At 39.0% G+C, this 24,740-nt stretch overlaps 1 protein-coding gene across 2 annotated transcripts in view; it reads left to right on the forward strand.

Annotated features, from left to right (window-relative positions):
- The window catches only part of TAFA3 (TAFA chemokine like family member 3), a 593,704-nt gene that overhangs the window by 158,572 nt on the left and 410,392 nt on the right, over nt 1-24,740 (forward strand). Inside the window, exon 2 of one of the 2 annotated variants that reach the window (XM_073667175.1) lies at nt 5,286-5,432. The exons of the other annotated variant lie outside the window; for it this stretch is intronic. The gene's annotated coding sequence lies outside the window, so the exon portion shown is untranslated. The remainder of the gene's footprint in view (nt 1-5,285; nt 5,433-24,740) is intronic. 2 annotated transcript variants of the gene reach the window in all.

Consider the following 24,740-nt stretch of genomic DNA (forward strand, 5'->3'; position numbering starts at 1 on the left):
GGCTCAAAAAGTACATTTGGCCAATATGAAAAGACCAATGCTGTTAAAAACTTGCAATATTTGTGGCCCCCATTAGAGCTTTTCATTGGGGCCCATGAGCTTCAAGTTATGTCACTGTAAGTAATACTTTTCAATTACAAGTGCTTGGAATCTAAGGAGACAAACTACACTTGGGTCAACATATAACAGACATCAATGCTAGACATTTGTGATCCTTGAAGAGACCCATTATTTTACAGAATAGGATGCACGAGACCAGTTGTCCTGTAGAGATAATCTCCTGCTGATAAAACACTGAAACTGAAATAACAAAATGTAGCCCGTAAGTGATACATCACTGTAATCAGGGTGTCTGCTTCTACATTGGTGCTCTCAGATTACATATCAAATACCTGATGACATATTCTCTTTAAAATGCTTGCAGGAGACATGGTGATTAGGATGACTAGTCACAAAGGCACGTCCTTGCTGTCTTCTATACGCTTCCATTTCCTAGACAAGTCTGTCCCTATATGTGTGTATAGGGAGAGACTTGTCAGTCAAAAGGAATTGGGAAATTGGGCAGTGATAATAGTCACCTCATTCCCAGCTACTGATATAAAGTATATCTACTTTGAATAACGACAGCAATTCAGAGTAAAACATACATATCTGTAATAATGGAGCCAATAGTGGATTCATGCTGCCTGTGGCTCGGGCATGATGACTCAACTGACAAGGTTCCCATGAAACTTCGAATGTACATACAAAACATACGCTTCCATACAATGCTTCGAACTTGTTGTTTTCACCCCAAACTATTAGGAAATAAGAAAAAGAACCATTATAATATACAATAAATATACCACATCGTATTTTTGTTTCTAAATTCTGATTGGTTTTCAGCATCTATGGAAATGTCCAAATGTCAGTCTTTTTAAGGTTGAGTTCACATCTGTGTTCTGAATTACTTTCTTAAGTTCTGTCAAGGGAGCTGCAAAATGAAAATTCAAGCCGTGACAGATCTATTGCATGACCGACACCAACAGCGCCAAACGGACCCCAATGATTTATAATGAGGTTTGTTGGGCGCAATCATGATGTCTATCATTTTGCCAGAAAAAATATCTCTGTATACCACACTATGTTTTCCATCAAATATAAACGTGCCTCGATTACAGATGTGAACCGAGCCTAAAGAACTCAAAATGCACTTTCTTTCTATATTTAAAAACTATTTTAATATAAAGCATTTTTAAAATATATTTGCATATCTTTCCATATCTTAAAAGCGGATCTTCATAACATTTATAATTTGCACCCTTTCCTATTTTCTTCCTCAGATATATAATGGGATGAAGCCCTGTCTATAGTTTCTTCTCCTTTAGAAGGTCTTATTGTATTTGCTTGCAGTGAAGAACTTGGATAACTATGTATTTTGGGGACAAATCTATATATCAATAGTCCCGAATAAACATTTCCAGATAGCTGGCACCAGTATTAGCCTGGCAGAATATTCTTTTTATGACTGTGTGGCTCTGAAATTATTACTTGACTTTGGGAGCTTCCAACTTTGACTTTGATGAGTAAAACATAACAGATTTTTTTTTATGTTTAACACAGATGGAAATTGAAGTGGTTCTATATTCCTCTTTTAGCTTTTACATTATCTGAGACAAGTTGTTTTAAATTTTGGCTTCTTCACTTGGACATGTCGAGGATTCATTTTAAAGCCTCGGCTGCCTTTTCAGGAAGCTGATGGATTTATTTCATCCAATCAATCACAAGCGGCAAGGTGCTGGGTTTATCATTGCAAGCGGTTTAATCTGTTGTCTGCAGACAGCCTTGGTAGCACAATACCGCGTTGTAGGGTGCAGTTCAACTTGTCCATGCTGTATGACATTCTGCAAGACAACCTTTAACAAATAGTGCTCACTGAAATGCCTTGCATGATTATTACAGAACCATTTTATTCCGTATGGTTCATTCACTTAATACATAGTGCTGTGTATAAAGAACCAGTGTTAAAGATTTCAGTAGACTATAATTCCAACACCTTTGTGCAAATTATAAGCTTTGAAAAGCAGAAAATCTACTCGGAAACTAAAAAGTATACCCTGTAATGAGCTCCATCTATTTCCATGCTATCCTCTAACAATATACTAATCGCATGCAAGTGATGAATGTGGCATTGCAAATAATTACTGTAAAGGTCTATTCAGTTACCAAGCTTCACTGGTTTAGATCAAACTCTGTAGGCAACATGCACCTTTGAATACTTTGTGCTATTAATTAAATAGTCGCAGGACCTCTCAATTGAAATGCAGTCATGTGAAGAAACACATAAAGGAGGTGTGCTACTGTATGTATGCTCAGCTAATTCTAGAATGCTTATAATAGACAATTATGGGCTTTACAGAGACGTCTTTTCTTAACATTATAGAAACAGCAGATAAATTATTGTACAAAAAGATTCTAAGAGTTGCAAATGAAAAGCAAAAGAACAAGGTGCTTCAGATACTGAGTAGGGCAAAGAAAAACCTTATTATGATGGTCTATTGAAGCTGTTGGGCTTGGATTCGCCCACAGGGGAACAGGAGAATCCTCCGAGGTGCCCAGTACTGGAGTGAGCCTTCAACCCCTTCTATATAAACAGAGTTTGGCATAAAACCTTTGATTTACTATTTTGTCTCTCATTCAACAAACTTCCCAGTTAATTATCAAAAAGAAGTTTAGGTGAATTTGTGAATGATGGTAATGTAATGTGTGCTTGTAAGTGAACAGTGGGCCACCAGAGACAATGTTACTGGTGGGCCCTTGGCATCTCAGTCCAACACTGGAAGATGCTGTTGTGCTGTGTGAAGGTTAGACCTTGGTCTGGCTTGTGGAAAGTGGGACATACTGTATTTAGAGCCTGAAAGATCTAAACTTTTATGGAGGTGCATTGAGGCAAAGAGACAAGATTGTGGTCTGCAGAAAGCTGTGCAGAGCATCATCTTACGTACTGAAATCTCTGAAGGGTAGTGGTGATACTGCTCTACTTAGCAAGTTAACACAGGAGTAGATTGTGAGCTAACTCGATGATCATTTATCAGACTGGTAGTGGCTAGATAGGCAAAAAGTAGAGAAAGGCAATTTGCAGGTATACTGGGCAGAACTCTCCTGAAGTTTTGCTGTGTTATTGGCCAGTTCTTTCCTTGTCTTGGGTTGGGTTATTTATGGCAAGAAAGTCTGTTGTGAATGTGGAAGGGACCAAGGAGAAGTGACTGTGAAGCTGAGCTCAGACCTGGTGAATGCTATTAGCATGTCTAGCTAGATTATGATGATTATTGACTAGAGATGAATGAATAAATTCGAGTGGAATTTAATTTTAACCGAATTTGACAAAATCCACAAGGCCAAAATGCAGATTTTTTTGCAATTCCCTTCTGCTGGCCGCCATTTTTTTGATCCTATACTGTTTGTGTTGAAATCTTTGGTCCTGTTGCACTCTGCTGGAATTCTGGGTGTCATGGCACACAGGAGGGTTCAGAATAGGCATGCAGGAGGCCACGGCACATGTCTTGATGTTACGACGTCATTGACTTCTTTGTGACTGCGCAGAACTGGCATAGTGCGAGAGGATTGAAGATTCAAATGCAAGCGAGAGGGGGATCAGAAGATGCGACAAGGATCAAACAGGTGGCGGTGAGTAGCAGAGAGGCCAGAGAAGTGAAGAGACCCCAGAACATAATAAGGGACATTAAAAGTAGTTATGAATAGGAAAATTCAAATTTTGCCTGATCCGCTCATCTCTACTATTGACTCTAAATGTACTAAGACATGGATGGCTGGAGAGGACCCCAGGTAGAAAGTAACAAATGGAGAAGCAGCACCCTAAATAGTGATCTCTCTAACAAGGGCAGCCAGGCACTGCAGTAGTTACCCCCAAAACTGATCTCCCTGCACGTTTCTAATTATCAGGGGATAGAACGGGATCAAGAGGATCAAGTTGTTAAAAAGAGTAAGACGTCAGCAAGTATAGACAACCAAAATAAATGTAACTTCTCAAATCACTGATTTAAGCCCTAATGGCCAATTCTGTGACATAATTTCCGTACATACATATATAGATGATAGAGAGATAGATAGATAGATCGATCAATAGATACATAGGTAGATAGATAGATTATTTAGATCTATCTATCTGTCTATCTGTCTACACACAATGGAAAAGCTACATAGGCACAAAACATAGACATCACACCCCTCCAAACACTAACTTAAGGGTCAGAATTTAGCTCACTAACACTAAACCTCCACTTAATATGATAAAAAAAATGGCTAAACAATAGAAATGGGCAGATCACACACAATTCAAATTTGTCAAATTATTCTTTGTGAATTTAATGTCCCTTATTATGTTGTGGGGTCTTTGCAGATCCCAGTGCATACTAAACATAAAATATAAAAAAATAAAAAAACTTCTTATACTCTACTTTTTGGTCTTTCCACTCCTTTCCATCACCAGTCCGCATCTTCTTATCACTACCACGAGTCCCTGGGACTCCTCATGATAGGTCAAACTTTCAACTCTTATCAAGCCCAGGAGAGTTATGCACAAGTGTGTGTTAAGTGGCAACGTCATGATCTCAGCACTCACTGTGGTGATAAGAATATGTGACAAGGACCAGAGAAGTGAGTGGTATTTTACATTTTTAACTTCATCGAAGAGGTGAGCGATAATGTGAGTATAAGTATTTTTTTTTATTTATTGACCTCTTGGTGGTGCTTTGTGGTTCAGAAAAATTGCAGTTTTTTTAATATTTGGGCAGAATTCTATTCTACTGCAATACATTCAATCATCTCTAATAAATATACCCACAGTTGTATTATTTTGTACATTAATTGTGCATTAATGGGACAGCAGAACATATGCACAAGGAAAGTCATCACTTAAGATCAAGTAGTATTCTGCAATCTCACTTTGTAGCAACAACTTCACAGTAACTCGGGGTAATTAACACTAATGTCGCCCCTTGTGTATCAGCCGCTGCTTTATGTCAACTAAATGATTAAGTTTACAATTAAGCTCAGGAGCATAAAATGAGCTGTAACCCAATTTTGTGTGTTCTCTATTTGTCTTTTGTTCTGTATCACATTACACACAACTTGGGGTTTCCGCAATATGTTACAGCGTGTAATGGGAATTGTGATTTTGGACCACTATTTTTCCCATGCCAGATATTACAGTATCTTTATGCTAGTGATGTGGCATTTGTAAAGAATATGCACAGTGTACATCTAACAAGAGCTATCTCTACTAGGAAGCGACTTCATGATACTGACAAGCTTGGTTAACCCTGTGTCAGCAAACCCAGCAAGATCAAATCTACAGAGTGTAATGACTCTGAGTGAATTTCTATTACACTAACAGCAAACATCACACATCTGGGTTCCGGCTTCTGATTTCAGTGAGTAATAAAAGAATATATTGCTAACCCCTTCTGGCTGCAGCAATGTGGGACAGCGTGTACAGTATTGATATATCTGACTTGTTATTCTCTTTCCAAGGTGAAGTGACAGCAATTCGTTAAAAAGCAATGTACTCAAGGTTTACTGTGGTATTATTTACACGTTGCAATAATTGTACTTTACGAGATACAATCTATAACTTTTCCAAAAGAATACTTAAAGAGTAATTAAGTCTTTATTATTTTTTTTTGAGTGCCCTTTTAAGTACAAGAATATCAGTGGGGGTCCAGGTTCTGAGACCACAAACCAATTGCACAAAACCCCCCACAGAGAGGAACACAGCTCAGGGAACATGAGTGCATAGCTCCTGTCTTAGTCTGAAACAGAGTGGGATACAGATTCAATACAAAGAATAGGCTATGAACACGGTCCTCCACTGATCTGCTTGCATTTAAAAGGGCCATCAAATCTAAAAAAAAATTATAATAATATATTAATTTTAAATAAAATATTTTAGGAGAGACTATTGATGCAATGTGCAAAATAATGAGTTTTTATCGGTGTCCATTTCACATTGGATATTGCATTAATGTCAGGGTCCTGGTCAAATGGCCGTTTACCATCAGCTGAAGTAAAAAGAGGAGAGTCCAGTATAGAAAAGTTTTTCAAAGTCATAAAACTTATTTTTTATTACAAACAATTAAAAAATGGCATTGATTATGCATCATACACCGAAGAAGTAGTGGACTACAACAAAATGCGTAGGTTCACTAACTACCTCATTTGGGTGCACAGGGCATGAACAATGGATTTTTGAAATTGTTTACATTAAATGTGAAGTTTATGTTTCAGCTTCATTGTCATGATAACTTAAGAGATATCACTGTTTAATGAGGAGAGAGACCAGGGAGTGTCATTATATGCGCGGCTCCAGGGGACATCACTGCACTTCATTAGAAGACGACTGCTCACCTCCGCTCCCCTGCCTGTGTGCCCACGATGCGCTTTTGGTGCGCTTTTTGGTGCGGATTTGCAGCACAGAAACGCTCCAGAAACACATTGCATACCTTATCCCATGACCTCCTATGACATTCTGCAAGTTCTGTGCACATGGTGAGGATTTTTTCTATGCGGATTTTATTTGCAGAAAAAATGTAGACATTACCAATTCTTGTGCATTTCTGCATGCGTATTTGCCTATACAATACATTGGAAAAACACATGGCAAACACGCATGCAAAAACGCATCAAAAAGGCATCAAAATCACATCAAAAACGCATGTAAAAACCACATGCATTTTTCTGCCAAGGAGATGCAGAAATGCTCAGGAAAATTTCTGCTTCATTTCTGCATTGTGGGCACTAAGCCTAATGGTTTTCCCTGCAGCTTCATTATATAACTATCACATTGCTCTTTGCTCTGATCGGAGCGTTTTCACTGAGCACAGACCAGTGTGAAAATGATCGATAGTGAAGCTGAAGATCGGGAGGGAAAAATCTTTGATTAAAGTAGCAGTGTGTCCCAAGGAGTATCACGCACACTCATTCCACAAAACTGAACAAGGTACGTATCTGCTCTGAGCAGTGAGAACACGCTGGCCAGAGCAGATACATCTCTCCCGTGCTGTGGTACTAGGTACATCGGGAAATGGTGGTGAAATTTGCATATATTTTCCCATATTATTTAAAGCTCTTTTCTTGATGATTTATTAATTACTCATTTATAATTTGATTTATGTTTTTATCTATAGTATTTTAAAATAAAAAATGGGAGGGGTAATTTTTTGTGATATCTGCTTTTTAAGTACTTGCTTGGAATTACATTTTACAAGGCTGGTTGTTTCCAATCCTAAAACGTGTAAACTCTTTTGGGCCCTGCAAATATTTTTATAGGGAATCTTAATCTCCACCATAAAATACATGCTGATTTATGGGAAGAGATGGAATTGCAGGTGCTGTTTTGCTTTTTTGAGCTCACATATTCGTTGGTGGTTTTACATTTTTGCTGGGATTTCCTACTTGGAAACAAAAACTGGCTCATTTTTTATTCACTAAGATTAAGGTTCAAAGTAAATTATAGAGGGGAACATTTTTAATCATCTATAAAGATGGTACATTTTAACTAGTAGGTTTGAGATTCATTGAAAAGTTGGATTATTTATAGAGAAGAGTGAATCAATTTTTCAGGACCCTGCTCCAGTGGCCAGGTCAGTAGTTCGTGGGCTGGATGGGCGTCCTGAAATCGCTTCCTACCTGCTCCATACCCGGGACTTCTGAGGAGAAGGCGATTGCAGTAGATAAGAGGCATTTATAGGACTCCTGTCTGACAACTAAGGAATACTGACATGGCTGCTTCAACCAGGGTCCTATGAATTTCTTAGCTCATCTCTTTTAACTTACATTGAACACATTTCAAGTAAGATTTTTAATTTTGAAAATTAAGTATTTACACTGAAATTCACATTTAAATAAGAATTTCATTAGTTTAATTTGCTACTGAAATTGAATGCTTGGTTAATATGATGGAACAGTTAAGTTGAATGTTCTATGTTAAGCGGATCTGTCAGCTGCCCTATGTGTAATGTTCTGCCCCATATTAAGGTTGTACATTACAACTACTTCCAGTAGCCCACATGGCACAAAAAATTGTGTACCGTTTCACTACTATGAGCACTGAAAGAATACAAGACAAATAAGCCTACCCCTTGCTGTCGGGCTTCATCCCTCTCTGCAGTGACTTACTAGATGAGGTGTCTACTGGTATACGCAGTAGTTAGAGGGAGTCTGCAAGGATTAACATCAGTTCTGAACTAAGCACAACCACATGTATGGCAGCTTGCCCAGAGAAAACGCCTGCCTGAAAATCTATGGTCTACATTCCAACGAAATGAGCTTTTATCTGGTATGCTAATCAGTTGCTCTGTGCACCATGACCAGTCTGATGAACTTTTTCAGAGTCATTGTGCCTCTGCCTACTTAGAACTTCCACATTTATTAATGAACAGGACTGGCTTCAGTCGGCCCAATGCTGCCTGGCCTGAAATCTTGCACATGTGCAGAGCCGAAAGGCTCAGTATTGGTGTATCCACAGAATAGGCCTTCTCCTAGAGATTCTTCTAACAGGGGGTATATTCATACTGTTTGTCATCTCCATGTTCTATGCATGCATCACTACAGAGTTTGTCAATGCATGAGATGGATTTTAGGCTAGACAGTGCTACCCCATCTGAAGTCTGTGCTATCAATCAATTAAGGGTGTAGGAGGTAGGCAGGCAAAATGATGGATCGGACTGTCTGTAGTGCATTGAAAACGTAATTAGCATAGAAGATTATTTTCTGGGAAACTAAATCATGGACTTTGACAGTACTGGTATGATTTTTCTCAGGGCAAGCTTCCCAAATTGCTGATTGGTTGAGAACATAGAGTTAGACAAGTTCATGTTTTTTATATGTTTCTCTACCTGATCAAGAGAAACCACATTTACAGTATTCAAGACATATTATTACATTTTCATTTTCAATATCAAATGTTGGCTCTTATTTGGAAATAGTCAACTCAATACTGTCACTCAAACTCTGACCTTCGACAAATAAAGAAATAGCAAGATGGATTCTGATGTAGAATGAGCTTTATATATTGTTTAATACTGGTGGTACACTCAAACCTTGAATTTCTAAATGCTAAGTTTGTAAAAATGCCTATGCTTAGTCCTTTTGTAGTTTCTTGTATTATCCAAGGACACATTAAAATATGTTAAAATGAATGGTTTTCATTTGTATGCACTTGCTTTCACTGCTTTCTATGTGATGTATGAACAGTGATAAATTTACCAAGCAGCAGGATGAACGTCTGCAAATATTTAGTTAGCATTTTAATTCAATAGTTAGGTCTATTAACTGTATGGTAACAGTAGCTGTTGAGTTAGCAGCAGTGCCATACATAAAAAGTGGGGATCCCAGAGCTATGATTATAATAACTCCCATTAAAGGGGTTGTCAATCCACTACCTGGATAAGCCCATTTTAAATTAAATAGTCCCCATTTAAAAATAAAAGTAACATATACTCACCTCTTGAACCTCTCTCTGGAGGGCTTACGTGACATTGTTATGCCTTGTGAGCCCTTCAGCCAATGTTATTGAGCTGGTGCGCTCTCACTTCCCTCTGATGAACCTTGGACAGACAAACAAAAGAAGTAAGAGTGCAGCAGCCCAATAGAAGCCGCTGATTGGCTGCAGGGCTCATGTAACATAACAATATAATGCATTCACCCAGAGAACTGGCACCATTTCAGCGATGTTATGTTTATTTTACAAGTGGGACTACTTTGTTTAAGAAGGGAATGTCCAGGTAGTGGACAATTCCTTTAAGGTTCTGGTTAACACAACCTAAGACAAAATAATATCTACGAATGATGTTTGGGCCAAGGTAGTCCTGCAAGGGACAAAACGGGGCAGGGCCTCCTCTCTCCATAGAATCCTCATAGTCTGCTGCTATGGCATGTACAGCCTTGACTGGCAATATCCATTTCAAAAGATTTTAGCCTGGTTTAATAATCATCTCTCCTCAAAATATTATATACATACATTAAAAAGTTGTCACGCAAGGTGAGGGAAAGACTAAGTGCAACACGAAGGGAAGAATGGAAGGAAGCCCAAACACTAGGGAAAAGGGGAATGGAGACCCCTAGGCAGATCTAATATCACCCTGCCTACCCTACCATCCCTATATAGGTTCCACACCTAACGCCGAGCAGGAACCAAAGCCCTAAATATCCCTAGAGATTGGCCCTAGATAGGGAGGGGACAGGATGAGCACTTAGCTTGAGCAGAGACCAGAGAAATAACGCCAACTGTCCTCCAAGGGCACCAGAGAAGAAATTAGCCAACTGCTACTGCTCCAAGCCAACACAAAGGTACATAGAACTATCACCGGCGCCTCTCTGGAGAAACTGAGAGTTTTTAACTACCAAGCAAGGGTGTGTGAATCAGCAGCTGAAGGTGGAGGTAGCTGCTGGGTCCTAAAGAAAGAAGGATACAACAATACCAGAGAGATGAGAAGATCAAGAAGGCATCTGCACTGCCAAGCGCAGGTACCTTCTGCAGCAGGCTCCGCAGCAACAGTCTGTCAAACCTGACACACCCGTGACAAACGATCTTGGAACTCTTCATTAATTTTTTCTTTTCTCTTTATATATCTTACCTTAATCTGTACAATAAAGTCTAACTCCACCTTGTAGATCTGTACTGCTCATCTGGCAATTCAGGAAAATTGAAGATGGGCCAGTAAGGGAGGTGGCCAATTGGGTTACACATTATTTATAATGGTATCTATGTCATTAGGATGCAGATATTGGTTAAAACTGTGAAGGCACAAAGAGCCATTTGTTCCCTACTTCGAAATTAACCAGGGGATATGGTAAGATCATATAGGGGATGTCAGGTGGCACAATGGCATCACTTAATTGTGTCACTCATGCCAAATTGCAGAGGAGAAATAAGAGGCCATCACAACTCGTTGTGAGGGGGTGAGGTAAGTTTCAGTTTATTTTTACTTTTAATTGCCAGGCAGAAGAGGATTTAAGGAAGGGATGCATAATATGGTGGCCAGAAGGTGGGCAAATGGGAACACTGTTACTTTATGGAGGAATAATGGTCACACAATTACTCTATGGAGGTACAATAGGGGGCATATTACTATATGGGGGCACAGAAAGGCCACTATTACTATCTTTTAGATTGATCAAACTAAGCTATTAACACTTCTATTTTTTTAAGGCATTCTTATTCTACAATTTTTTTTCACACCTGTCTAAAACTTTTGCACAGTACTCTATATTGTCTCCTGAGAGCCAGTGTAGAGCTGATAGCTGCCATTTTATGATCACTGTATGGTGTAAATATTAGTCTTATTTGAGTGTTGGTGATTATTTGGATAGTATTATCACCACAACATACAGTACAGACCAAAAGTTTGGACACACCTTCTCATTTAAAGATTTTTCTGTATTTTCATGACTATGAAAATTGTACATTCACACTGAAGTCATCAAAACTATGAATTAACACATGTGGAATTATGTACTTAACAAAAAAGTGTGAAACAACTGAAAATATGTCCTATATTCTAGGTTCTTCAAAGTAGCCACCTTTTGCTTTGATGACTGCTTTGCACACTCTTAGCATTCTCTTGATGAGCTTCAAGAGGTAGTCACCGGAAATGGTTTTCACTTCACAGGTGTGCCCTGTCAGGTTTAATAAGTGGGATTTCTTGCCTTATAAATAGGGTTGGGACCATCAGTTGTGTTGTGCAGAAGTCTGGTGGATACACAGCTGATAGTCCTACTGAATAGACTGTTAGAATTTGTATTATGGCAAGAAAAAAGCAGCTAAGTAAAGAAAAACAAGTGGCTATCATTACTTTAAGAAATGAAGGTCAGTCAGTGCGAAAAATTGAGCAAACTTTGAAAGTGTCCCCAAGTGCAGTTGCAAAAACCATCAAGCGCTACAAAGAAACTGGCTCACATCAGGACCTCCCCAGGAAAGGAAGTCACCTCTGCTTTTGAGGATAAGTTTATCTGAGTCACCAGCCTCAGAAATCGCAGGTTAACAGCAGCTCATATTAGAGACCAGGACAATGCCACACAGAGTTCTAGCAGCAGACACATCCCTTCAACAACTGTTAAGAGGAGACTTTGTGCAGCAGGCCTTCATGGTAAAATAGCTGCTAGGAAACCACTGCTAAGGGCAGGCAACAAGCAGAAGAGACTTGTTTGGGCTAAAGAAAACAAGGAATGGACATTAGACCTGTGGAAGTCTGTGCTTTGGTCTGATGAGTCCAAATTTGAGATCTTTGGTTCCAACCACCGTGTCTTTGTGCGACGCAGAAAAGGTGAACGGTTGGACTCTACATGCCTTGTTCCCACTGTGAAGCGTGGAGGAGGAGGTGTGATGGTATGGGTTGCTTTGCTGGTGACACTTTTGGGGATTTATTCAAAATTGAAGGCATACTGAACCAGTATGGCTACCACAGCATCTTGCAGCGGCATGCTATTCCATCTGGTTTGTGTTTAGTTGGACCATCATTTATTTTTCAACAGGACAATGACCCCAAACACACCTCCAGGCTGTGTAAGGGCTATTTGACCAAGAAGGAGAGTGATGGGGTGCTACGCCATATGACCTGGCCTCCACAGTCACCAGACCTGGCAGAGTGAAGGCAAAAGGCCCAACAAGTGCTAAGTATCTTTGGGAACTCCTTCAAGTTTGTTGGAAGACCATTTCCGGTGGCTACCTTTTGAAGCTCATCAACAGAATGCCAAGAGTGTGCAAAGCAGTCATCAAAGCAAAAGATGGCTACTTTGAAGAACCTAGAATATAAGACATATTTTCTGTTGCTTCACACTTTTTTGTTAAGTATATAATTCCACATGTGTTAATTCATAGTTTTGATGCCTTCAGTGTGAATGTACAATTTTCATAGTCATGAAAATACAGAAAAATCTTTAAATGAGAAGGTTTGTCCAAACTTTTGGTCTGTACTGTATGCCAACCTGATGCACTCTGCACAACTCAAATATGCCAATCTGATGCATGCTACACAACTCACTTATGCAAACCTGACATACACTACACAACTCACATATGCCAACCTGACGTACACTACACTACTCACATATGCCAACCTGATGCACTCCACACTACTCACATATGTCAACCTGGTGCACTCTACACAACTTACGTAGGCCACTACATTATAAAATTCACATACCAGGAAACACTAGATCAATTCCAATATAGGGTTACTTGTAAGGGGTTTTCACTGTTTAGGCACATCAGGGGCTCTCTCCAAATGCGACATGACACCTTCAGAAGATTCTGAGTTCTAAAATGTTACTCCTTTTCCCTGCCCTGCCATGCGCCCAAACAGTAGTTTTCACCCATATATAAGGTATTGCACTCAGGAGATATTACACAACAATTTTTTGGTCCAATTTCTCTTGGTACCCTTGTGAAAATAACAAAATTTGGGCTAAAAGAACATTTTTATTTTCGCAGCTCAACATTACAAACTTCTATGAAGCACCAGGGGGTTCAAGTTGCTCACCGCACATCTAGATAAGTTCCTTGAGGGGTCTAGTTTCCAAAATAAGGTCACTTGTGTTGGTTTTCTACTGTTTAGACATGTCAGGGGCTCTCCAAATGCGACATGGCTTCTGTTCTTGATTCCAGCCATTCTTGCTTTCAGAAAATCAAACAATGCTCCTTCCCTTTTGAGCCCTGCCGTGCACTCAAACAGTAGTTTTTACCCACATATGGGGTATCTGCTTACTCAGGAGAAATTTCACAACAAATTGCATTGTGCAATTTCTCCTGTTGCCCTTGTAAAAATTCAAAATTGGGGGCTGAAAAACATTTTTGTTGAAAAAATGTGAAAATTTTATTTTTATGGTTCAATGTTATAAACTTCTGTGAAGCACCTGGGGGTTCAGGGTGCTCACCACACATCTAGATAAGTTCCTTAAGGGGTCTTGTTTCCAAGATGGGTTCACTTGTGGGGGGTTTCTACTGTTTAGGCACATCAGGGGCACATCCGCTAATTATTCAAGTAAATTTTACATTCAAAAAGTCAAATGGCGCTCCTTCCCTTCCGAACCCTGCCGTGCGCCAAAACAGTGGTTTTCCCCCACATATAGAGTATTGGCTTACTCAGGAGAAATTGCACAACAAGTTGCATGGTGTAATTTCTCCTGTTACCCTTGTAAAAATGCAAAATTGGGGGCTGAAAAACATTTTTATTGGAAAAATGTGAAAATTTTAATTTTACGGCTCAATGTTATAAACTTCTGTGAATCACCTTGGGGTTCAAGGCGCTTACCACACATCTAGATAAGTTCCCTAAGGGGTATAGTTTCCAAAATAGTGTCACTTGTGGGGGGTTTCCACTGTTTAGACACATCAGGGGCTCCCCAAACGCAACATGGCGTTCGCTAATTATTTAAGCAAATTTTACATTCAAAAAGTCAAATGGCGCTCCTTCCCTTCTGAGCCCTGCTGTGCACCCAAACAGTGTTTTTTCCTCACATATGGGGTATCTGCGTGCTCAGGGGAAATTGCACAACAAATATCGGGGTCCATTTTTTCCTGTTACCCCTGCTAAAATAAAAAATTCTGGATCTAAAGAAACATTTTTGTGAAAAAAGTTAAATGTTAATTTTTTCTTTCACATTCCAAAAATTCATGTGAGGCACCTGAAGGGTTAATAAAGTTCTTGAATGTGGTTTTGAGCACCTTGAGGGGTGCAGTTTTTAGAATGGTGTCAATTTTGGGTATTCTGTCATAAAAGCCCCTCAAAGTCACATCAAATGTGATGTGGTCTCTAAAAAAATGGTTTTGTAAATTTTGTTGTTAAAATGAGAAATTACTGGTCAAATTTTAACCCTTATAGCTCCCTACTAAAAAAAAATTTTGGTTCCAAAATTGTGCTGATGTAAAGTAGACTTGTGGGAAATGTTATTTATTGACTATTTTGTGTAACATATCTCTCTGATTTAAGGACATAAAAATTAAAATTTTGAAAATTGCTACATTTTTTCACAAATAAACGCAAGTGATATCGAAGAAATGTTACCACTATCATGAAATACAATATGTCACGAAAAAACATTCTCAGAATCAGCAGGATCCACCCCACTTTTCAGTCTTTAATTTGTTAAAAAAGTTTAAAAAATCCAATAAATTTCGATCCACTTCACGATTGTGTCCCACTTGTTGTTGATTCTTCCCCCAAAAATTAGAATTTTATATCTTTATGTTTAAAGCCAGAAATGTGGCAAAGGGTAGAAAAGTTCAAGGGGGCCAAATACTTTCACAATGCACAGTATATCCCATCTTAAACTAAATCGGACAAACTATCAGTAATGTGTTTGGTAGCGTTACATGATATTTTACTATATGTTGATGTGTCTGACAACAGGTCCATGACCATTTTGTGATACAACATATTGTCCAGTATTACAATAGAACCACCTTTATCTGAAGGTCAAATAACAATGGTGGGATTTTCCCATATATTCCAAATAGTCTGTCTCTGTTTAGATGAAATGTTAGACCCATTGTCTCTTTCAGAAGGGAACTAATTTTTAAGCTCCAGTTGCATGGTATGTTGAAAGTCATCCATAGCTTCAAAAGTCATCCAAAGCTCTGGACTGAATTGGATAAAAAGATGGATTGGGTATGTTCAGAGAAGGCAGTTTATTGTGATAGTCTGAACTATTGTCATGGAGGAGATTCATTAATATGATGAGTGCACACTGCTCCTGGAAGTTTAAGTCAACATCACCAGTATTGTTAATCGTAATATTATCAGATGAAGGAACACTTGTTTCATTTGGTGAATTTTCCTGAAAAAAAAATATTTTAACGGTTAACAGTATAAAACAAGAATCATAGCACTACTAGAAAACGGTGATCAAGTAGGATCCAAACCCATAAGTATAGCAAAAAACTTGCCACTCAGAAGGATATGAATTTCTGTAATTTTAATGGCAGTCCAATATTTAGTACAAACAAAGCAGACATATCAGTGTACTAAAGCATTGAAAAACAAAACAAAAGACCAAAAGTATTTACAATCAAATAAAATCAAGTAAATGAGTCAAATCTGAGAAAGCGCAAAAAGGCATTGAGGATTCATTACAAAATTCATTACCAATAAATAAGCCAATGCATCAGTATAAAACACCTACCAGACTGCTCAAGGAAGAATTTAAGGGTGATAGGAAGGACAAAATATCCTTAGAGATAGATGATCTGTGGGGATAAACAGACATGAGACAACCAGCCACCTTGAAAGAGAGTAGTATGAAGGAGAAATATCAGAATCCCACAGAATCATACCCAGAGATGTAGGTTTCACTGTGTGAGGTGGCGAGATGAATATGGCATCCACCACTGGTTCCTGGGGTCGCCATGTCTCTGTGAGAATGCTCACTATAGAAAGGTTGAGGGCGGGACTACTTGCCGTGATTAGGCAACAGGATGGTAATACACACTGCCTCACCGGAAGTGACGTTATGTGTCATTGTGTGGCATTGGAGATAACATGCCAGTGTGGGGAGTGTGGATCCAGAGCTAGCATCACCAGAAGTGATGTTACATGAGTTACTGCGGGTAGAGAGATCCATCCTGGATGGGAGGCGCGGCTTCATAGGTCTCACTGATGCATATCAAGGAGAAGTATGCATGTCACGGAACAGGAAATATGCTTTACATGAAGAACAGAGCAGGGAATGTGGGTAATAAGTTACCCCCATATGACATATAACTGGATGACACTGGGAGTGAATGTGACAAGTGTCAGCAGTCGTAAGCAGGCTACTTAGGAAGACATTTGGAAGATTCAGGTGCCAGAAGGAAACAGAAAAAAACAATCTGTAATACAAAGAGTATCAAATGAGTCACATATAATAGGAGGTATTGGTTAATATTTTGGCCAAATAAGCAAGCTCACAACCCACGTCATGGGTCTTCACTTTCTTGCGAGTCCCTACTAGTAAAAAAAAAACACACAACACAGCCAAAGCAATAAATGGAATTTAAAAACAAAAATCAAAAATTCAATTAGAAAATAGCAAAAATGTAATGGTAGTTACGAGCCAAGACGTGTAATAGGTTACTGGCTAGGCACGGTGCTACATGTGTGTGACTTGCACCCTATTGCAAGTTTCATTTATGTACCCTGCGACCAATTGTAACCCTGTCCAGGGCAACCTCTTTAATGAATCAAGCCATACAAAATTTTCTGGTAGAATATAATGAACAGAAATTATGGTCAGATGGAACTGAATCAAACTACATTGGCTAGTTTGTAGTCTGATAACATGGAGACACATAGTCTACATTGGAAGTTGCTTTATTTTTAATTTTACATGCATTGGATCAATCAATAAATGTGTGCCAAAGGTGTTCTTAGCCATTAAAAAGCAGGACATATGCTAATCCTGCACCCTGTTGTGCAATATTATCTTCCTAGACAATAATTGTGATCTTATGTTGTTCCAGCCATTTTTATTGTACTTGACAGTTTGAGCAGTAAATCTCAAAACATTATTGCCTCCTTATGGCTTTTGTAAAGGGGACTGTGAAGCAGGAATAAGTTATGGTCATTCTATGCTATAATGGGAAAGAACATTGTGTGAATAGAAAGTAAAGTACCTTTCCTGTGGTGGTGTTCAGGTTAAAATTCCTTTTCATAATATAAGAATTCTTAAAGGATTAGATTCTTGAACCGCTCATGATTTCAACATTGTTCTATATCACCCTGAGGTTTCAAGTACTTCCCTTTGCAATCGAAATGACTAAACTTCCAGTTTTCTTCTTTTACTTATTTTCTAGCCTTATAGTGGTATTCTTTAACTATAATATTGATGTTCTATCCCTAGTATAGGTCATCAATATTGGTCGAGGAGGTCCAACTGTTGGTCGTAGTGTTATAGTTTACATTGGACCAACAATTTCAAGTCACTTCACATAGGCAAGTGACAAGATGACCACTGGCTGTAGTTCTCTATGCTTTGGAAAAAAAACATCATTAGGCCATACCATAGTTGCAGGGTCTCGAACAGTTGCATATAAAAAATAACATTAAATGAAGAAAGGACCAAATCACTCTGAGAGCTCCAGAAAATGAACTCCTTTAAATCAACTTAACCCCTTCATGACCAGGAAATGTTATGTTTTTTCCTTTTATCCTCTTCTTCTAAGAGCCATAACAATTTTTTTCTCCATTAACAGTGTTTGATTTTTTGTGTCATCAGTTGGAGTTTTGTTATTACACCATTCTCTTTATCATGTAAAGTACTGAAAAACGGGGAAAAAATTCCAAGTGTTGTAAAATGATGAAAAAAAACACAATTCCACTATAGTTGTTTAATATGTTGTTTATACAGCATTCATTATGTAGTAAAACAGACATTGCAGTATAATTATTTAGGCTAATGTAAGTACGGCAATACCAAACTAAAGTTTTGTTTTTTTTTAACAATCAAAAAAAAAAAATCAGAACATTGAAAAATAAATAAATTGGGTGTCACCATTTTCTGTTACTGGTAACCTTTTTACTTTTTGTAAGGTTGAGCTGCATGAGTACTTGTTTTTTCCATGCTGGACTTACTTATTACTAGATCCATTATGAAGTGAATACAGTACAACATTTTCTTCTCTTTTTTGTGGCATTTTTTGTTGAGAGAGGATTACCACCGGGAGCAGACTGGAGGAGACCGGAAAGGTGAGTATACAGTTTTTTTTTATTTTTAACGTTTTAATTCTCTTTTTTTTACTATAGATGCTGCATTTAAAGCATCAGTTGTTCACACATTATAAATCTATGCCGGTTGCATGGATTTATGTTGTGTGACCAACTTGTCAAGCACTTTTCCAAGTGATGCTCAAAATCGCTTGGAAAACTGCTTGAAAAAACGCATGCGAAAACGCATGTAAAAACATGGAAAAAACGCTTCTCTCTGGCAGAAAAAATGCATGTAAATCTGCATGCGTTTTTTTCTGCCAGAGAGGGGCAAAAATGCTCTGCATCAAATCTGTTATGTGGGCACATAGCCTAAGGGTATGTGCACACGATGCAGAAATGCTCAGGATTTTTTCCTGAGCGTTTCTGCATCTCTCTGGCAGGAAAAAACGCATGCGGATTGTACATGCGGTTTCCTGCCAGGGACATGCGGAAATGAAGCGGTCTTCACTTTCATTTCCGCATGCGGGTTGACAAGCGCTTCCCAAGCGATTTTAGCATCACTTGGAGAGTGCTTGTCAACTTCACACTATATAAATCCATGCAACCGGCATGGATTTATATAGTGTGTGAATGTCAAAAAATAAAAAATAAATCTATACTTTACCCTCTGATGGCCCCCGGTGTCCTGCTTCATCGGTCCCGGCTGCCGGCAGTGAAGACTTTAGGACCTTCCGACGTCAGCGTCACGTGACCCGTCACATGACTCTGACGTCAGCGAAGGTCCTTCATTCAACCGCGAAGTGCCCGGGAAGCCGGCAGGACGCAGCGCGGGCCGTCAGAAGGTGAGAATATATATATTTTTTATTTTATTCTTTTTTTTTTAATGGTACCTGGGTCTGGATGAGAGTCCTCTCCTCCACACCCGGGTACCATCCGCACATTAGACCGCATGAAAAGCGCATCAACATATACAGTGATTCGGATTCCATGCGGTCTAATGCAAGTCAATGGCGGCAAAAGAGCAACGTTTCCGCAAAATTAATTGAGATGCTGCGGATTTTTGACCGCAGCGTTTACGCTGCGGAAAAATCCGCATCATGGGCACAGCACATGCGGATTTCCATTGGGGAACATTGCTGCCCTTCTACCATGCGTTTTTCATGCGTTTCCGCGGCGTTTACGCAACTGCAAAAACGCCGCGGAAACGCATGAAAAACGCATCGTGTGAACTCAGCCTAAGAGTGAGCTAATTAATTTAGATAAATAATATTGAACCCATCAAGATTTCTATTATCTGCTGTGAATACCCCTTATTAATGGCTGAAAAGATCAGTTATGACTGGTGTATGGCAAGATGGGCAGTTCAGTGCCAGGTCTGTTCCCCTTCAGGCTCAAAAGCAGTCATCTTCCCTACCTCCATGATACATATGCCAATGCTTATGAGTAATAAAGGTTTCGATGCCTTTTAAAACACACGTTCTACTACAATCCTGATCCAGGGATTTATTGTGATCACCCAATTTTCAGTCGGTAAGAATTAATTATTACATACAAACTCAATTTGTCATTGACTTCCTCTGGAATAACACAGCATGATATTTCATGGAAACTATGTGATTGCAATGTAATCTATGAAACTATCTTGATTATCTCTCTTGTTTTATTATGCTTAGTCACTAGTTTGTGGCTTCATTTTCCAAGGCGTCTAGCTTTCTTTCAGCATGTTTTATCTCTCTTAAAGAAAGTAGAATATTTCTAGAGTCATTAAAGTTTACCATTTAGCCTCCAGCTAAGATGTGATGAAAAATACTGCTGAGGAGCCGTAATTAGTATTACGGTATGAAGCTTACAATAGAATCACTCAATTCACTATATTTTGTTTGGGGAACCATATGTATATTCACAAGTGATATTTTATTAATGATAATGAACATGTGGCAAGTTCTAGAAAATATATTAGAGGAATGCAAAATTACCAAATTCATTAGAAATATTAAAGGGAATGATCTACAGGCAGCAAGTATAAGACACTGACTCTATAATTTCAGTCATATACAGTGGGTACGGAAAGTATTCAGACCCTCCTGTCTAACTAACCTCCCGTGCGGCTTGGTCCCCCACAGCATTTCAGAGTTAAACATACAGTGGGTACGGAAAGTATTCAGACCCCTTTAAATTTTTCACTCTTTGTTTCATTGCAGCCATTTGATAAATTCTAAAAAGTTCATTTTTTTTCTCATTAAAGTACACTCTGCATCCCATCTTGACCGAAAAAAACAGAAATGTAGAAATTTTTGCAAATTTATTAAAAAAGAAAAACTAAAATATCACATGGTCATAAGTATTCAGACTCTTTGCTCAGATACTCATATTTAAGTCTCATGCTGTCCATTTCCTTGTCATCCTCCTTGATATGGTTCCACCTCGCCATTGGAGTCCAGATGCATTTAATTAAACTGATAGTACTTGATAGTACACCTGTCTATATAAGACCTCACAGCTTACAGTGCATGTAAGACCAAATGAGAATCATGAGCTCAAAGGAACTGCCCAAGGAGCTCAGAAACAGAATTGTGGCAAGACACAGATCTGGCCAAAGTTTCAAAAGAATTTCTGCATTATTCAAGGTTCCTAAGAGCACATTGGCCTCCATAATCCTTAAATGGAAGAAGTTTGGGACCACCAGAAGTCTTCCTAGACCTGGCCGTCCAGCCAAACTGAGCAATCGTGGGATAAGAGCCCTTGTGAGAGATGTGAAGAAGAACCCCAAGATCACTGTGGCTGAGCTCCAGAGATGCAGTAGGGAGATGGGAGAAAGTTCCACAAAGTCAACTATCACTGCAGCCCTCCACCAGTCAGGCCTTTATCGCAGAGTGGCCCAACAGAAGCCTCTACTCAGTGCAAGACATATGAAAGCCCGCATAGAGTTTGCTCACAAACACATGAAGGACTCCCAAACTATGAGAAATAAGGTTCTCTGCTCTGATGAAACGAAGATAGAACTTTTTCGTGATAATTCTAAGCGGTATGTATGGAGAAAACCAGGGACTGCTCATCACCTGTCCAATACAATCCCAACAATGAAATATGGTGGTGGCAGCATCATGCTATGAGGGTGTTTTTCAGCTGCAGGGACAGGACGACTGGTTGCAATTGAAGGAAACATGAATGCGGCCAAATACAGAGATATCTTGGATGAAAACATCTTCCAGAGTGCTCTGGACCTCAGATCTGGCCAAAGGTTCACCTTCCAAAAAGACAATGATCCTAAGCACACAGCTAAAATAACAAAGGAGGGGCTTCAGAACAACTCTGTGACCATTCTTGACTGGCCCAGCCAGAGCCCTGACCTAAACCCTATTGAGCATCTCTGGAGAGACTTGAAAATGGCTCTCCACCAACGTTCACCATCCAACCTGATGGAAATGGAGAGGATCTGCAAGGACGAATGGTAGAGGATCCCCAAATCCAGGTGTGAAAAACTTGTTGCATCATTCCGAAGAAGACTCATGGATTTACTAGCTCAAATGGGTGTTTCTACTCAATACTGATCAAAGGGTCTGAATACTTATGACCATGTGATATTTCAGTTTTTCTTTTTTAATAAATTTGCAAAAATTTCTACTTTTCTGTTTTTTTTCAGTCAAGATAGGGTGCAGAGTGTACTTTAATGAGAAAAAAAATGAATTTTTTAGAATTTACCAAATGGCTGCAATGAAACAAAGAGTGAAAAATTTAAAGGGGTCTGAATACTTTCCGTACCCACTGTATATTTAACTCTGAAACGCTGTGGGGGACCAAGCTGCATGGGAGGTTAGTTAGACAGGAGGGTCCTTGGCAACTTCTCTCCGTCTACTCCTCTTGAGTGATAGGGCTCTCACTATACTTCCACACAGGGAGAAAACTGGCATCAGGCAGTTGAGAAGCTTTAAAACTACATTCTTCTCTGAAACAACATGGAGTTTCAGAGTTAAACATGTGTAGCTGAAATCATACAGCAGATATCCGATACATGCTGCCTGGGAATCGGGCAGAATGTATGAGCTGTCAGGTTCTATTTTAAACAAGAGAATACAGAATAAATAAATAATTGATTTAAAACTTAACCATATTAATGACTTCAAACCACTTATACGTCTCCTGTCTTACTCCTGTTTCTAAATTTATGTTTTCAAAGGGATACTTCTTATATTTGTTCTTAAATGTCAAGATCTCCTGACTATTTGAAATACCATGACAAAGACAAAAATGAAATATATGTCACTACTTATGATGCTTACCTCTTATTTCATTTCCTCAACTTTAGCTTATTCACTGAAATTCAGCTTATCTCTAATAGGGCAGAATGGTGACTTAGTGGTTAGTGCTGCAGCCTTGTAATGCTGTGATCCTTGGTTCAAATCCCACTCATGTCAACATCTGAAGAAATTTGTCTGATCTCCCTGTGTTTGCGTGAGTTCCTTCCACACTCCAGTGATTGAGAATTTTGATTGTGAGCCCCAATGGCGACAGTGCTAAAGATGTCTGTAAAGCGCTGTGGTAATGAATGGTGCTACATAAATGAATAAAATGAACTATATCTACATTGCTACAGGAAGTCTATATAGTCTAAGACACACCCTCTTTTTCTTCTCAGATTTACTGCTTTGTACAACACGAGTTTTGCTGGCATATTATGAGGTCATTTCCAGTATAACTGGCACATTTTTGCCCCTGCTATACTAGAAATCAGCATTCTATGCACTGACCTCCTTGTGAGCCTGTGTTAGATTTACATTTATGCAAATCAACTCTTCAAGGAGGGTGAGAACAGGGTTTCTTGTTCCCTCAAGTGGAGGAAGAAATTCTAAAAGTCAATATTGATTCAAAAAACTCCATTTATTTCATTTTTGGAAATATTCTGGTTTGGCTTTATGTTTTAAGTCATTGGACAAGACTCTCTAAAATGGTTTATCAGCACAAAATGATTATTCAAATCAAGCACAGGCGCTGAGTGCACACTTGGTTTAGCCCAGCGGTTACATGCACCATCCCACCTACTTGTTTTCAATCTATCTGTGCCTCATCTTACTTGATTGATAGGTATAATGTTAAAGAAATCAGAGAAATTTCTGAGTTAGATGACAAAAATGGGAAGAAGTGCACTGAATTGTTTAGCCATTCCAAGGCTGCACCAAGTGCTTGTGCTTGGTTTGGGCAGCCATTATACTCTAACAGTCTCCCTTTAAAAAGATATTATTAGCTAATGGCATACATTTTTCTTTGGGAGTACTGTCTCTCCTAAAAGTATCTTTACACTCTCCTCAAACAGAAAATTTACTCCTCAGATTTGTACTTATACTTTAGTGCAAAGGAAACAATAGCAAGCTAAATAATTGATAAGGCAGGAGATATGCCTCAGTCCACATCAGACTCTTTGAAGATGCTGATAGTAAAATTTAGTCACAGATCATAATTGTGTGGAGTTCAACTGAAATGCAACAATGGAGCAAGTCCTGGTGAAAATAAGAAGTAGTTGTAACCAGCTCTTATAGGTATTATTTTTAAGATTACGGTACATGTAGACCCACCTAAAAAACTAACCATATGATCAACTGTTGCTTGGGAAACTGTAGTGTTAAATCGATTGTTACAAACCCCATGACATTTTAAACCTGAGACCATAATTTAACCTGAGACTGCTTGTGTGTGCTGAATATGTGCACAAATAAAATACCATAGCACAATGTGAGCACCCTGTTATGATCTGCAACAAGTACTAAGGAAAGATAGGGGAAAGACTAAGCTGAATCCCTATGATGTAGCGGGCTGCCTGTTCCTAGCGAACAGACCTGCCTTTGTCCTCGGCTAGTCTGAACGAAGACTTATAGCATAAGGGGAGGGGTCCCTAAAAGAACTAAGGACTGGGACAAAAATGGGACACCTCCTAAACAGAGAAGTTGTTGCAGAACACAAAAAGACAAACTGACAAAAGGTACTAGAGGTCCCAGAAGGACCAAGCGAACTGACAGAGAAAGGCACAGTAGCACCTGCCTAGAGAAACAGTCAAACACTGAAGTC

The sequence above is a fragment of the Phyllobates terribilis genome, unplaced genomic scaffold (genome assembly GCF_046119375.1).
Source record: "Phyllobates terribilis strain yellow unplaced genomic scaffold, ASM4611937v1 Scaffold_2__4_contigs__length_985480577, whole genome shotgun sequence".
In the NCBI taxonomy this organism is placed as follows: domain Eukaryota; kingdom Metazoa; phylum Chordata; class Amphibia; order Anura; family Dendrobatidae; genus Phyllobates; species Phyllobates terribilis.